This window comes from Littorina saxatilis, linkage group LG16 (genome assembly GCF_037325665.1).
Source record: "Littorina saxatilis isolate snail1 linkage group LG16, US_GU_Lsax_2.0, whole genome shotgun sequence".
NCBI classification, from domain to species: Eukaryota; Metazoa; Mollusca; class Gastropoda; order Littorinimorpha; family Littorinidae; genus Littorina; species Littorina saxatilis.
In genome coordinates, this window is record NC_090260.1 from 32575699 (window position 1) to 32592053 (window position 16355).

Here is a 16355-nt window from a genome sequence, read left to right on the forward strand (position 1 = left end):
TACACTGACGGACATTCGCAACGACAAAAAAAACCACCACCACCATTTCTTATTAAAGTAGTAGTTGAGAAATTCTTCAAAATGACCAAAGTAATGATAACCAAAACCGGGCAGACAGTGTTACCTTCTAAGGGGCAATACTCACTATTCTATGTCTTTAGTCAGCATTTTCGCCTGACATTGTCTCCCTTCCTCTTTGGCTCTTTCATTGACTGACCGAGTACAGCAGCTTTGGTGAGTTTGAGTTTCCGACTGATGAGACACATGTGTGGGGATATGTCTGAATTGTATGCTTTTCTTGCACACAAAGAAATCACTGAGCTTTTGTTTTTTTGTATAATAGATTGGATTAATTGCACGACAATAGTGTTCCAACGTACTAAGCGGCGTGTTTTTTTGTTTTTGTTTTTGTCAAAGCAGCCATGCAGCGGTACGTATGTGTGTGCGTAGATCGATTCGGAGTTAACTACCGTAAGCTACCATGTAAGCGCCCAGTATCGAGCAAACGCACACCCCCTACTTTGGGTCAAAGACTGTGTAGGATACTATTGCTTGTAAACGCCGAGTTTTCAGTTCGTGACATCGGCTTACCCAAGCAAATCAACAGTCATCATTTTCAGTGTTCATTTGATTGAAATATACGCATTTGTTCTAAAAACAGCACACAAGGGAATTGTTGTGATCTCCAAGTTGCATACTGGCAAGTCACTGGCACACAAGAAAATGCGCGTGTGTCACAGAGAAAGAGGGAAGACATTTGTACACAGAAACTTCATAATTAGGCTATCATATTAACATTTGTATTCCAAGTGATCAATTCTCACGATCAACTGATCCTGCACAGGGTACAGTACCAATTAAGTAAACGCCCATTCCCTACTTTCGATCGAAATTAGTGCATAAGGGGGGTATGCGCTTAAAATGTAGTTTTACGGTACTGGACTGATCTTCGTAAAACTTGACATACAAATACTTCACGATGATATTTCCAAGACCAGTTTTTAACCTTTTTTTTTTTTTTTAGAAAAGTCTTTGATAACGTCATGTCCGGATTGAATCGATGCCCGTTGGCATGATACTAGCACTAGGAGTGCAGAACTCGCTCTCACGCACGCACGCACGCACGCGCACACACACACACACACAAACACATAAACACACACACACACACACTGAACAGTTTACACACACACACATCGGATTACAAAGACCACACAATGAAAATGATATTACAAAAATAATAGGAGTGTTTTATAGTATTGTTCTTATGTTTTGTAGTTAACTTTTGTAACAAGATTTGAAGGATCAGTGCTGAAGCATGCTCTAATCAAGATTTGCCTATGCATAATTTTGGTGCAATTAGTTTTGGTGCAATGATGAGAATGTGGTAAAGGCACAATCAGCTTCATGTAAACCATCAGTTTCTGGTCACAGACACTGTCTGGCCTTTACAGACAGTACAAACATCATTTCGTTTAAACACTCATCGCTTGAGAAAGTCCTAGGTGCTCTCCGTAAAGAGTGAGCATTTTTTGTAAAAGATGTATTTATTTCTGGCCAGCCGAATTTACCAATAGACAAATAGGACGCTTCGTTTTGGTGCAAGAATTAACTTTTAAAATGTAAATAATAAATTGACAGCTTGTAACACAACGTGTGTCTGACTGACTGTCTGTATGGCTGTTTCAGTGTCTGTCCATTACTAATTGTAAATATGTGAGAAAGTTTGTTGTTGTTGTTGTTGTTGTTGTTACATCTGTCGATGCAGGTATGATTGATTATTTTAAAACACACACACACACACACACACACACACACTACACACACGACACATACACACACATAGAGGCACAGGCGTACACGCGCACATACACACACACACACACACACACACGCACACACACACACACACACACACACACACACAGAGGTACACCCCTCACGCACACACCACACACAGGTACACGCGCACATATTCACACACACAGAGGTACCACTCCTCCCCCCCACACACACACAAACAAACACACACACACGCACGAACAAAAAACTCGCTGTTTCGCTCTTTAAAACGCTTTATGTGGTTTCCGTTTAAGATGTCCTTGGGTACTCATTCATATCAAGTGTTGCTTAAACCGGTTCCTTGACTCGTTCCTGCCGTCTGCAGTCAGGCAGCTCACCACCCCGACCTATAGTGATAGCAGTCTGAATTACGTGCCGCCTCCATCTCCTGCTAGGCACACATCCCTGTATGTGTGCGTGCTTTCATGTCGGTTGGTTTGTTGGTGTGTGTGTCAGTTTGTTTTTTCGTGTGTGTGTGTGTGTGTGTGTGTGTGTGTGTGTGTGTGTGTGTGTGTGTGTGTGTGTGTGTGTGTGTGTGTGTGTGTGTGTGTGTGTGTGTGTCAGTGGGTGTGTCAGTGTGTGTGCGACGTGTGCGACGTGTGTGTGTGTGTGTGTGTGTGTGTGTGTGTGTGTGTCTGTGTGTGTGTCTGTGTGTGTCAGTGTGTGTTTGTGTGTGTCACGCTAGTGGCTGCTTGGGAATCTTGGATGCTTACTTAGTAAACGTGCTATATATTCGTGTTTTTGGGGGCAATCCTAAATCCTTAATAACTTGTTGTAATATATGTTATGTCTGTATTGGACTCACACTGCGAGGCAATTTGTCTTGTTATCATGAGGACAGTAAAGTCTTGAGTCTTGACTGGCAGGCACCATAGCAGCGAATGAGTGAACAAACAGATCATGATCTCATCAGTTTTACTGTAACGGGTTGGTTGGTAGGTTTTGGAGGGCTAACTCTTCCTGAAAGAGTTCCCTCCCTTTGGGTTTAAAGCAGCCAAGCGATATAGTCGTGACAGGATACACATTTTTTGGGGGGAGTGATATTTGATATAAAAACAACTGTCAAATGTTACAGTGAACGTATATATATATATGTGTAAAGTATAATTATGAAAATCGGATTTATTTTCTCTGAAATGATACCTCACACTACCCAGACCCCTGTGAGCCAACAATACTCGACAAAGCACTTACCATTCTATCGTCCCCCACTCATCGGCAAACTCTTCATAAGTACTCTGCCTCTTGGACAGCGTGTCTGTGGACACACGATACGTCATATTGTACAATAGAATACGTCACATTGCACCATTGAATACATATAAGTTACACACCCCGAGTTGTGAATATCATGCATACTTTCCCGAGGGTCGATTTGGCTCGAGAATACATGAAAATCTACCCGAGGGAAAATATGCAAGCTATTCAGGACGAGGTGTGTAAGCTATTTATCCCTTGACCACGGCGTTTTCATCAACAACACTAACTTTTTCAAAACAAACTTGCTCTGGCATCTTTTCCTCTCGCCGAGATCTTTTACATCACAATATTCATGCGCGAAGCTAGTTCTCTTCCCCGCATGAATTACTGAATTTGAACAATACTAAATTGATAAAACAGAATGCCTATATTTTCATTGATAGTTTTTGCTTGTCAAAAAAACTACGTCAGATAATGACTTTACTGCTAAAATTGATCCACTATTAGTTCGTTCGAGAATAACTCGCATTGAACACTACACAGTGACCTTTGACCCGAGGCTGAGTGCCGGAGACGCTTTCAGATTGAATATTAACCGCTACGTGTAATTGTGGTGCTTCAACGGCACAGTTTGGATAGTTAATAAATACCGAAACTTGTCAGCAGTACTTAAACTAACGAGATTGTCATGAGCCGAATGACTGTAAACGTTCGCGATGGGCTTGGACAAACATACTTTGTTTTCCTTTTTTCTCAAAAATAATCTGTTTTTGAGATTAATTTGTAATTGCTTGGTAAAACATAATGTTACATTGTTGTCCTAGTTTAGCAAGTGTACATGTATCGTTTGAAATGCATTTCGTCACTTCTATTTTAAAAAAAACCAACAATGACGCAACAGTGTTTCTAATAAATACTTTTTAGAAAGGCAACTAATATTGTTTGCTGATGAATATATATTATTCTTGCAAATGTAACCGAGTGCCAAATTACTTTACCCTTTCTCACCGAGCACAAACACTCAAAGCAACTGACACAAGTTATATTACCAGGTTCTTTTATTCCATACGATGAAATGGGGAATGTGTGGGATAACGGGGGTTTACTTTCCAATACAAAACTTTCAATGTATACTATAGGACTAAACAACTCAAAAAAACAACGCTCTCAATTCTCCCTCTAAAACTACACTAAGAAAACACGTGAAATCCTCCCTCCAAACTACTCTAAAACTCTACTCTAAATCCTCGCTCTCAACTTTAATCCAAAAAAACACAATGAGACTCTAATCTAAAACAAACGAAATCTAAAAAAAACAACCTAAAAACAATTCTTCAAAAAACCCAATCCAACAAAAACTAACAAAACCTGACCAAAATCCCTCCACTAAAACTAACTGCTCCACTCTAACAAAATCTAGTCTACGAAAACCTAGCTAGAAACCCATCTACGAAAACCCAGCTAAAAAACCCGTCTATGAAAAACCCATCTACGAAAACCCAGCTAAAAAGAGAACTAACTGAATCTAACTACTGTACACCCCTCTCGAAAGAAAAGACCCCTCTAGAAAGAACCCCGTCGCACACTCTGCCATCCTGCAAACCACAGAATGCACGCCGTAAGCATACGTAAACAAATCAACAATTTCAACCACCACAAACTAACTCTTTGAACAACAAAACACATCATTCCTATCAAATAACATACCTACAATACCGTTTTCTCAAGCACTCAAACGGTTTTCTAAAGCATTCAATAAACAAAAGTTTTCCCGAACATTCAACTCACAAAACAGTCTTCATGAACATTCAAATAAATCCTTCCCCCAAGCAGCATACTCTTCTTCTCACTGCTTACCCATTTACAGAAAGAAAATTGTATTAACCTACCAGCAAAAGAATTCCTCACATCCCAAAGGATTTCAGCCTGTGACCAAACATGTCACACCGGGCGTCCAAAAAACACACGCACAAAAAATATACGTTGTCTTTCTTCAGAATTCCAGGCAGAAAGAAAGTCTCAGTAGGCCCCAGGGCCCAGCTTCCGCGTGCCTGCGTCATAGAGAATACTACATTCTACTCGAGGGGTGTCGAGTACCTTACTTTCTCTACTTGGTGTTTAACATCACCTTCAACTATTCAAAATTACATCGCGGCGAAGAGAAAAAAAGAGATGGAACAAATTAAGTCGCCTGTCAATTGTTTGTTCAAAAAAACATTAATCACAATTTTACTCCAAAAACTTATACCAAAAAACAATCGTTTTACCTATGCAAATTTAAGAATCGGTTCTTCCATCAGACCATTTCACTACCAAAAAACACAGTCTCGGAAACCTTAGTGGATCCCCGATAATACAAAGGTACCCGAGTTCACGAGTTCAAACGGGTGTACACAAGTGCATGTGCACCGTAACTGTCGTCGGTCACAAGCTCACACAAACAAACTGGGAAAATGCTACGGTAACCATAGATTATTCACTGGTAACTACGGATTATGCAGCGTATTCACCTCCTCAGCTACCAGAGACAAAGAGGCGGGTCATGGGTTAAGTCCCATTACACCATAGAATATGTCACATTGTACCATTAAATACGTCACATTGCACCATTGAATACGTCACATTGCACCATCAAATACGTCATATTGTACTATTGAATAAGTCTCATTGCACCATCGAACATTGCACTATTGAATACATTACATTGGGTTGTTAAACTTGTTGCAATAATGTATCGACCTGGTTTACTACAGGCAGGCTGTGAACTTCAAGTGTATCAAAGCGCCGGTCGATCAAAGTATCCTACTCCTTTATTACAAACCCGTATATTCAGGGTTGTATAGGTTCCACTCTGTCTGTTTGTTTTGTTTTCATGTTTGTCTGTCTGTGTGTTTACACTTATACTCACGTCCCGAATCTCTGTTGCGTCGATTCAGCTTTTCAAGTGCGTTAAGTCGCCTGGAAGCATGGTACACACGGTCGTCAGAATAAATCAAACTCCTCCCTACAACCAAAAAGGAGATAACAATTTCAGCAACCTTCCAGTAGTTTTCAAGAGGTTTTCAATTGTTAATACGCACAAACCTCTTTGCCTAAATCACAACTCGAAGACGGAGATGCGTTCGTTAAAACTAGCAGTTTACACGACGGTTTGTATGGACGGAGCCAGTTTTGCAAATACAGTTATCGAAATAAAGAAAAACATATCACGGGATACTATTTGAATAATTTGTATGTAAAGTTTCATGAATTTTCAGTAGTTTCCTTAGAATCAATCTACACACACACACACACACACACACACACACACACACACACACACACCCACACACACACACACACACACACACACACATACACTCACACACACACACACACACATACACACACACACACACACACACACACACACACACACACACACACACACACAGGCAGACACACTTCCTCTCCCGCCCTAGTGTACCCATTCAGTCTATTGAACAAAACAAAAAAACTGGTACTCTGTCAATAAGATAAGTTAAGATAAGAATTTGTTAATGTCCATTTTCATTATACATGTACAGTACTCGGCAAAAGAAACTCATACGAGCCCACTGTTGCAAGTGATTTTTCGTCATTTTCAAAATGTCGTAAAATATGAACGAGATAAGGTACATAAAAAAAAAGGAAGACAAATTCGTGGAGGATTGTTTTCTGGCTGTACAATTAGTGAATATTATTTAATCGTTTTCTTTTTTTACTTTTTCATAAACTGTGTTATACAGGGTAGGGGTCAATCGAGTCGTGATTTTGGGCGAACGTGTCACTTGGACACGCTACAAAATTCGTACAAATGCATATTTTCCAACCAGGTAAAGAGAGTTGTGAAGGAAATGTATCTCTCAACATGATCATTTAATTTGAAATATTCGCCAAAGCGTAACATAATTACAAAAATATACATAATTCACTTCGACGGTGTTAAAACGGGTTGTTTGGGAAAAAAGCTCCTTCGCACGGAATCGACGTTATGATTTGTTTTAAAATAAGATGCTTTTTGTGACTAAGTGTCTGTTCTACACGAACATGCTTTAATTAAAAAAAAAACATTTCTGCGTTTTTTTGTTAATGTTTTTATTTTAACCAATGACCTGTTAGCGTTGTGATTCGTGAGAAAGTACTATAAAGCCAACCGCATACGTCCCACCTCCCTTAACACATACATACACACTCATAAACACAAATACACACACAGACACATCGATACACACTCACACATCAATAAACAAACAAACGAACAAACAAAGTCCTTAAAATGTGCAGCTTTGTACAGCTTCGCAGTGCTGAAATAGACGTCCTCTGTCACTTTGAAGATCGTTGTCCCAAACTGCGATAATGTAACGCTTTTACGAATAATTCTAATGGAATGATCATGTTGAGAAATTCATTTTCATCCAAATGCGTCTTTACCCACTTGAAACATCTGCATTTTTACGAATTGTGTAGCGTGCTCAGAGACTATAGAGTATACAGACTGTATACTCTATAGTCTCTGGCGTGCTTAAGTGACATGACATGTTCGCCTAAAGGAGCTGTTCCCAAACAACTCTTTTTAACACCGTCTCAGTCCTTTATGTTCATTTTCGTAATTATGTTACGCTTTGGCGAATAATTCAATTTAAATGATCAGGTTAAAGGCACAGTAAGCCTCCCGTAAATCATCACAGATACTGTCAGGCTTGTACACACATTACAAACACCCTTCCATTTGAACGCTCACCAAACGGGAACATCCTAGGTTCCCAACGTAAAGAGCGAGCAATTTTCAAAGAATTAATTTTGCGGATTCATTCATCCGATTGTGTCAGAGACAATCGGACCGTGGTGCGTTTTGGCGCTAGACCTAACTTGTAAAATCTAAATAATAAATTGACAGCTTGTTACACAAACGTTCTTAAATCATAAAAGAATTCTTTTTTCATCAAGACAAGATCAGTACAATTCGAAGTTTTGAAAGTTTGAAAAAAGAAAAGCCCGGAAGCAGGGTCACCCAAAGTCGTGGTTCTCGTAGCAGACGACGGTTTATACCTATTGCCAGTTCCTCTGAACAGTCAAAAGCCATCGATAGAGTTCTTGTGAACCACAGCCGTTTGTTTCGTGCATAGTCAGAGGTGCTTAATAACGTGCTATTGCAGATAAGCTCACAGAGAGTCGCATTCCAATTACTAACTGACGACTACATTGTGAAAAAGGGAAACTTGATCACACGGGTTCACGATGGCTCAGGGGTAAGATAAACCAAGCAAAAATAAATTCTTTGAAAATTGCTCACTCTTTACGGAGGGCACCTAGGATGTTCTCAAGCGGTGAGTGTTTAAATGAAAGGGTGTTTGTACTGTGTGTAAAAGCCTGACAGTATCTGTGATGGTTTACGGGGGGCTTACCGTGCCTTTAAGAGATTACTTTTCTCCACAACTCTTGGATGAAAGTCGCTTGTTCATTTCAATGCTTGTTATTCTCTCAGATGCCAGGAGATAAGGTTCCGTACAACTCTCGCTTACTCTATTACACATGTCGTATGCATAAAGAGCGATTACTTCCCTTTGGTTATTTGATATCTTAAAGGTACTGAACTTGTCAAATCCAGGTGCACGGAGCCCCTGGGGCTTTTAGTCATACCTCAGGCAGCTATCGGTTAGAAGAACTACCAAGTTTCATTGACTTGCACCCAAAGAGTCAAGAACTGCGATTTTTTTTACGAATTAATTTCGGACTCTGTCCCGGCTGGTCTTGACCTATTTTTGGATCTAAATTTAGATCAGGTAGATCACATTATGCACAAAAAGACACGTCACTAGTGGCAAACTATGTCAGACATCATCATGAGTTTGTGTAAAACAAAATGGAGGCCGGAATCACTCAGTTGAATCGAACTCCGACCAAACACCACTATGATAACTAGGTTAATTTATGCACTCGCGTGAACAAGAAACTGTCGAGCTTTACAGATGTCGTCGTTGGGTAGTTTTGGGTTTGTTTTACTACTATAGGAGGATTTTTGAACTGTAAATGCACTCAGCTGCAACAAAAACGCAAAACGAAGGCTGTGAGCTGCACTGTGCCTTTAACATCGCTCTGGCTCATTCTGTTTGAGATTCTTGTGTTTACCTTGTTAAAAAAAAGTAAGACTGTTGTAGCGTGTCTAAAATGACATGTTCGCCTGCTATCGCGACTCGATCGACCCCTACCCTGTATAACACAGTTTATGAAAAGGTAAACAAATAAAACGATTAAATGATCAATCAATCAATCAATATGAGGCTTATATTGCGCGTATTCCGTGGGTACAGTTCTAAGCGCAGGCATTTTATTTTTAATTTTTTTATTATTTTTTTATGCACTTTATATCGCGCACACATTCAACGCGCAGAGATTGAATGATATATATATGCACTAATCGTACAGCCAGTACAATATCCTCCACGAATCTGTCTTCCTTTTTAATGTACCTTACGACATTTTCAAAATGACGAAAAATCACTTGCAACAGTGGACGCAAATGAGTTGCGTTTCTTTCGCCGGGTACTGTACATTAATAATTAAAAACAAATGTTGGCACCACATCGCATTTTTCTTGACACAAAGACAACTATGAAAAGTATAATCGTACAATCACAAGTTTCAATTCCCTGGAAATGGAGACAGAAAGACAAAGCGAAGCAACTCTAGCAAATTTTTCTTACCTGCTATCGAAATGAGGAGAAAACAGAGAAAGAGACAGCGTGCATGCATCCTCCAATTTCAACTTTTCGTCTCGGATTAAAATCTGGAAAACAACAGAAAAATTAGCTTACATAAATCTATGTCAAAACATTTAGTTCACGTGACAGAAAATATATCGACATTTTATATGTTGTTTGAATGCATACATCATTCCACTTTAGCTTAAAAGCTGGAAAGCACTAATGCACGGCAAGGCGGTATTTACTTTAAATGACCGCTAGGGTTGCACGAATTTCATAACAAAACAACAAAATAGACTTGTAACAATTTGGTACAACACTTTGTAAATAGTAACCAGAAATATGTCAAACAGGATTAATATTTAATTAATCATAATCACAAAATGTGTTAACAGGACGAGTTTTATTATTATCATTTTTTTAATATAAAAAGACCTGAACAAATAATATTGTCATCATTTTCACGAGTTTTCATTCACAAACACCTGGGAAATTTTTCTTCTTCTTCAGCGTTCGACGATGGCTGTGGACCTGGGAAATAAATGTCATGTTCCCCATGCAATAAATCCCCGGTTACCATAGTTACAGGAAGCAGGTTATACATTAATAATTAAAAGCAAACCCAATAGAAACGATCGGGGATTCTTTGGCTCTTTTCATTGGCGTTTCCCCAGACCTAAACAGACGACACTGCTTTGCAAAGTTTCAAAAACGAACTGGCAAACTGGCAAAAGTAAACAAAAAACAACACTACTTCATGGAAGGTCATACATTCATCACAAACAAATGAAACCTAGCGATATGTTTTGTCTTGTTACAAAGTCATGGAGTGCGTGTATCTGTGTTTCGATAAACAGACGTTTAGAGAACCACGAACGTCAAGTTCAAGTCAAATCAATTGACCCCTGACACACAAATGTTGACCCGTGCACAAGACGTTTATCGATACAATTGTATTGATAAACTAAGCGCAAATAGGAAATAATAATAAAAGCAAGGAACATAGCAGCAAGATATGCAAACATCTAACAAAGCTGAGCAAGCAGAATGACAGGTCTAATGAAAAACAAAGATGCAATGAGTCGGAAACAAGATCGCAATTCTTTCCTTCTCTACACGACGCAAATCTTCTGTGACCTTTGACCCAACGTAGCTTCCACATTCGATCATTAAACTTAATATTTACAACTGAAAACCGAGGGGGTGGAATACTGAGAGGAACCTACAGAACTGTGCATTCTCAAACCTGACATATTTATCCCAACATTTGATTAACTCAAAACACAGAAAGTTGCTTTCACACGCCAGCTGTGATTACAACAACGTGCTGCTGGGCCCCAAACCATGCATCATCAAAACGGAACTCGTGTTTCAAAGCATGGCTCCCTGTGTTGATTTGGCACTTATTTTCTCACTACCAAAATGATGACAAAAACGATGTTTGGTGGTTTGTTGTCAAACCAGCTTTTTTTGTCGGTCCTCTGGGGGCATATCGACGTTTGTTTCATATCTATTGACCGCGGCCTTCGGCCTTGGTCAAAAATAAATATGAAACAAAAGACGATATGCCCCCCCCCCCACCCCACCCCCCCCCCCTTGGACCGAAAATAAGCTGGTCTGTCAACAACCCATAAAACATTTGTTAATATTTTTGTATAATACAACTAATACAAAGTTTAGTTTTTTTGTTCATTAAAAAAACAGACTGGTATCAACGTTTTCTTCAAATGTTTAAAAATATTGCACTGAAACATATAGTGAAATTCATCTGCGAGTTCTCCAGACTTGCATTTAACACATAATCTTTGGTTATGTGGTTTATTTGATATTCTGCCTTTCTGAATTGGCAATGTTATGATTTAATGTTCTCAAGGGTAATAGAGCGAGTGCTAGGCTATGGGGTAACATGTTTAATTATGTTCAAATGTAAATGTATCTTTAAACAATATATAATTCAAAAGGTTTCTTTTACACTTAATTCCGACAACCACAACTGTATAATTATATCTATCTATCTATATATATCTATATAACTGTTTTAATTAAAACTTTTTTTTGAACAATGTAAATTAAACTGGTCATGCCAAAAACAACTAAAAGAAAGAGAATTAAACTTATTTTAACAATTTTTTTTAAATAAGATACGTTAAATATAATTATGCTATTTACATAATAATAATAATAATTGTCAGTAAGTACTGGTGTCACATGACTGATGTGAACCAGTTGATTGGCTAATGGCGATGCGCTAAAACTGTTAGCGCACTCTTGGAGTGCGCTAACTTTTCCACAGAGCGTATTCTTACGCCCTTTGCCTAAGCAAGACTGTGCTCTCATCCTCAGAATTAATTACTGACATGTAGCTTATATTCTCCACAATACCAAATGACCATAAATTCCCTGCTTCTCAATTAAAGCAGAAGTGTGTTTTTTTTCTGACAGATTGCATGTGCCTGTGTCACAGTGCGGCTGCCACTGATCTAAAAATAGAAGCCGCTGTGTAATTCTCGCCGACTTGCATAGATTCTTCTCATCGTGTTAGTGGCATGTAGCTTATCATCCACATTACCAAATGATGAGTTAATATAAAATTCCCACCCGCTAGCAGAAAACACAAGTGTTATTCCGATAACGTACCAGCTAGACCAGTTTGGAAGACTGACTCGATCGACTCTGTCATACGTAGCCGCACTGACTACATTGAAATACGACTGCATCAGTTCAGTAAATGAATGGTTTCCGAATTATTATTTCAAGGCAAGAACAATCGTAATCGAAAACGTGTAGGGTTCAGAACGTTCTTACCATTATAAGACTTATTACCAGCGTGCCTCGTGCGTGCAGACTCAGTCAGTGCAGACTGCATGCAGTGGTTTGATTGCCCTAGCAGACGACATAAACCCCGCTCAGCAAATTAACATGTTGGGCAAATGTGAACGAAAAAACGATGGGGATATAATACGTGTAGGGTTCAGAGCATTCTTACCGTTCATATTTAGTATCAGACTCCCCGATGAGTGAAGATACAACACGAGAAATATGCCACATTTGTTTTGAAAATGTGCGAACCGTCGAGTCCCGCGGCTTCGAGTCAATTCAAGGGGAGTCACTCCGCACTGTCAATCCGTCGAAGCTCGACTGGAGGTTTCGAATCGCAAATAATGAAGAGCACAGCCCTTTCTCCGAGTTCAAATGAGGTCTCTCTGAAAGATCATCACTGTTCAGATTAACGCTACACTGGAATTTACCAACAGAAATTAAAATGCGTGTGACGAAAGCACGACACACTTGAGACACCCCACACAAAAGTAGATCTTTACTGTACACGACCTGACCACACAGTTATGCCTATTCAAATGCGCGTTGCAAAATGTGCGTTTGGAATCTTCTTTTTTCTATGGCGGTACTGACAATATCGTTATTGAAACAATCCCAGTGCACTAAGGGATTTATAGAGCAAATCTCGAAAATAATTATTGAACTCAGCGCTATGCGCTTCGTTCAATAATGAATTTTCTCGATTTGCTCTATAAATCCCTTAGTGCACTGGGATGTCTCAATAACTTAAATAATAATAATAATAATAATAATAATAATAATAATAATAATAATAATAATAATAATAATTGTCAGTAGGTACTGGTGTCACATGACTGATGTGAAACAGTTGATTGGCTAATAGCAATGCGCTTAAAACTGTTAGCGCACTCTTGGAGTGCGCTAACATTTCCAGAGAGCGTATTCTTCTGCCCTTTGCCAAAGCGAGGCTGTTCTCCTTTTGATTTGAGAAGATTCTTCTCATCCTTCGTGTTAGTGACATGACGTTTATCTTCTCCACATTACAAAATGATGCTTGACCCTCAATTTCCCGCGGCCAAAATCAGAAGTGTTTTTTTTTCTGACAGATTTCATGCGCCTGTGCCACAGTGAGTCTGGGCCTCTTATTTCGACTTGCGCAGATTCTTCTCATCCGCTTGGTTAGTGGCATGTACCGTATCGTCTCCACATTTCCAAACAATGATGCTTGACCCTACAATTTCCCGCGGCTAAAAGCAGAAGGGTTTTATCTGACAGACTTCGTGTTGGACAAAGCAGCATTTGGAAGTCGACTGATTCAATAGACTGTCCTAGATATGTAGCGGACGACACCATCAGTTCAGGGCTGAAATGAGCGGGTTTCGCATATTTCAAGACAACTACGATGTAAACAGAACACGCGAAGGCTTCAACACTTTCTTACCATGTCTAGCACCAACCTCCCAGATTAATGCAGGTACATTGCGAGAAATAACATGCCAACTTTATTTTTTTGCAAATAAGGGAACCAACGAGTCACTTTGAGTCGTTTGACATCAGGGGACGCCACTCAGTTGCTTCGGGGTCGTTCATTTTTTGGGGAGCATAACTGTAACTCATACTGTTAGTTGCTAATCGATAAAACGGTACAGAGGGTAATCAAATAAAAAAAATGCATGCTCGGCGATGAAACCGTCAATACCCCCGACATGTGCAAAGCCGACACACACACACAAGTAGATCTAACTCGACCTGTCCACAATTTATCCAAACGCTGGCAGAAAAATGAGCCTTTTCAAAAGTTCTAATCTATTGTCGTAACTGACAATATCGTTATTGAAATAATCACAGTGCGCTAAGAAATTTATAGATCAAATCTTGAAAATAATTATTGAACTCAGCGCTTTGCGCTTCGTTCAATATTGAATGTTCTCGATTTGCTTTATAAGTCTCTTAGTGCACTGTGATGTCTCAATAACTTAAATAATAATGATAATACCGTACATACATTTATAACGCGGGCATTTTTCACCACAAGGCGACTCAAGGCGCACATAAACCCGATGCAAAACAAAAAACCTAAAAAACTGGTACAATACATTGGCAAATTTATTACTATTATAATAGTCCACTAACTTTAACAAAAAACTGGATATTTTATCTTTAACTTGGATATCTCATAGAAATGTCCTTATTCACCCAAAACCAAACACGTTGGGATCGATGTTCTTAAATTCAAAATAATCTTATGAAAACTAAGCTGTAAGTTTGTTGCTAAATTAACTAAATTTGGGCCTAATACTTCTTAACCATATAACAAAATTGATGCAACTATTCTATCAAACAATTCAACTTGAATATATATGGACTGCGACAATTGTCTACAGATCTAAACATTGCTCGAGAGGTGGTATTATGTAAACTTTTGATTATAATTAAACAATAAACCTCAATATTTCAAACCAAACACGAAACCAGTTGTTTTATCTTGATATTTAGATAATGACAATTTTCGTATTTTGCCGTTTGAAAAAACAACGATTTCGTTTTTGGGGTGTTTACACGCAAGCTCGGACACTGATCACAATAGTCAGACTACACATTAACCGAAAGATGTTTAGTGCTCTTCTAAAATGTTTGTATCATTTGCATATAACAAAATAAACATGTTAAGCATAAACTCTGCAACATATTGTTGTAAATCCAACATAACAATTCCTCGCTCAATAGTAGTCACGTGTTCAGTTTTATCTAACAAATAAAACAAATAACTCACTGATAATGGTTGACTTCTCGTTGGCTGTAGCGGTTGACTTCTCGTTGGCTGTAGTGGTTGACTACTCGTTGGCGGTAGCGGTTGACTTCTCGTTGGCTGTAGTGGTTGACTACTCGTTGGCGGTAGCGGTTGACTTTACTGGGGGAGCTCTCTCTTATATATCTGCCACAAAGGCTCATGAAAACCCATTAAAGGAGATATACTTGTATCGTTAAAGACTGCGAAAGTGTGACGACTACCATTTAAAGATGATATCGATATCCTTCCATTATTAAAGACTGTAAAAGTGTGACGACTACCATTTAAAGATGATATCGATATCCTTCCATTATTAAAGACTGTACAAGTGTGACGACTACCATTTCAAGATGATATCGATATCCTTCCATTATTAAAGACTGTACAAGTGTGACGACTACCATTTCAAGGTCATTTCCTTCCATTGTGTGTTTGCTTTCTTCCTTTTCTTTTTACATTTAGTCAAGTTTTGACTAAATGTCTTAACATAGAGGGGGGAATCGAGACGAGGGTCGTGGTGTATGTGCGAGTGTGTGTGTGTGTCTGTCTGTGTGTGTGTGTAGAGCGATTCAGACTAAACTACTGGACCGATCTTTATGAAATTTGACATGAGAGTTCCTGGGATAGATATCCGCGGATTTTTTTTGATTTTTTTCGATAAATGTCGTTGATGACGTCATATCCGGCTTTTTGTAAAAGTTGAGGCGGCACTGTCACACCCTCATTTTTCAATCAAATTGATTGAAATTTTGGCCAAGCAATCTTCGACGAAGGCCGGACTTCGGTTTTGCATTTCAGTTTGGTGGCTTAAAAATTAATTAATGACTTTGGTCATTAAAAATCTGAAAATTGTACACACAAAAAATTATAAAACGATCCAAATTTACGTTCATCTTATTTTTCATCATTTTCTGATTCCAAAAACATATAAATATGTTATATTTGGATTAAAAACAAGCTCTGAAAATTAAAAATATAAAAATTATGATCAAAATTAA

The 16355-nt window shown here is 38.8% G+C and overlaps 1 long non-coding RNA gene across 1 annotated transcript; it reads right to left on the reverse strand.

Moving 5' to 3' along the window:
- Positions 1 to 2057: 2057 nt before the first annotated feature.
- LOC138950860 (uncharacterized) lies at positions 2058 to 15493 on the reverse strand. The gene is made up of 5 exons (XR_011450836.1): positions 15340 to 15493; positions 9768 to 9850; positions 5951 to 6046; positions 3037 to 3100; positions 2058 to 2189 (listed from the first exon to the last, which is right to left on the reverse strand). It is a non-coding gene; the product is annotated as an uncharacterized lncRNA (long non-coding RNA).
- Between the last annotated feature and the right edge of the window lie 862 nt (positions 15494 to 16355).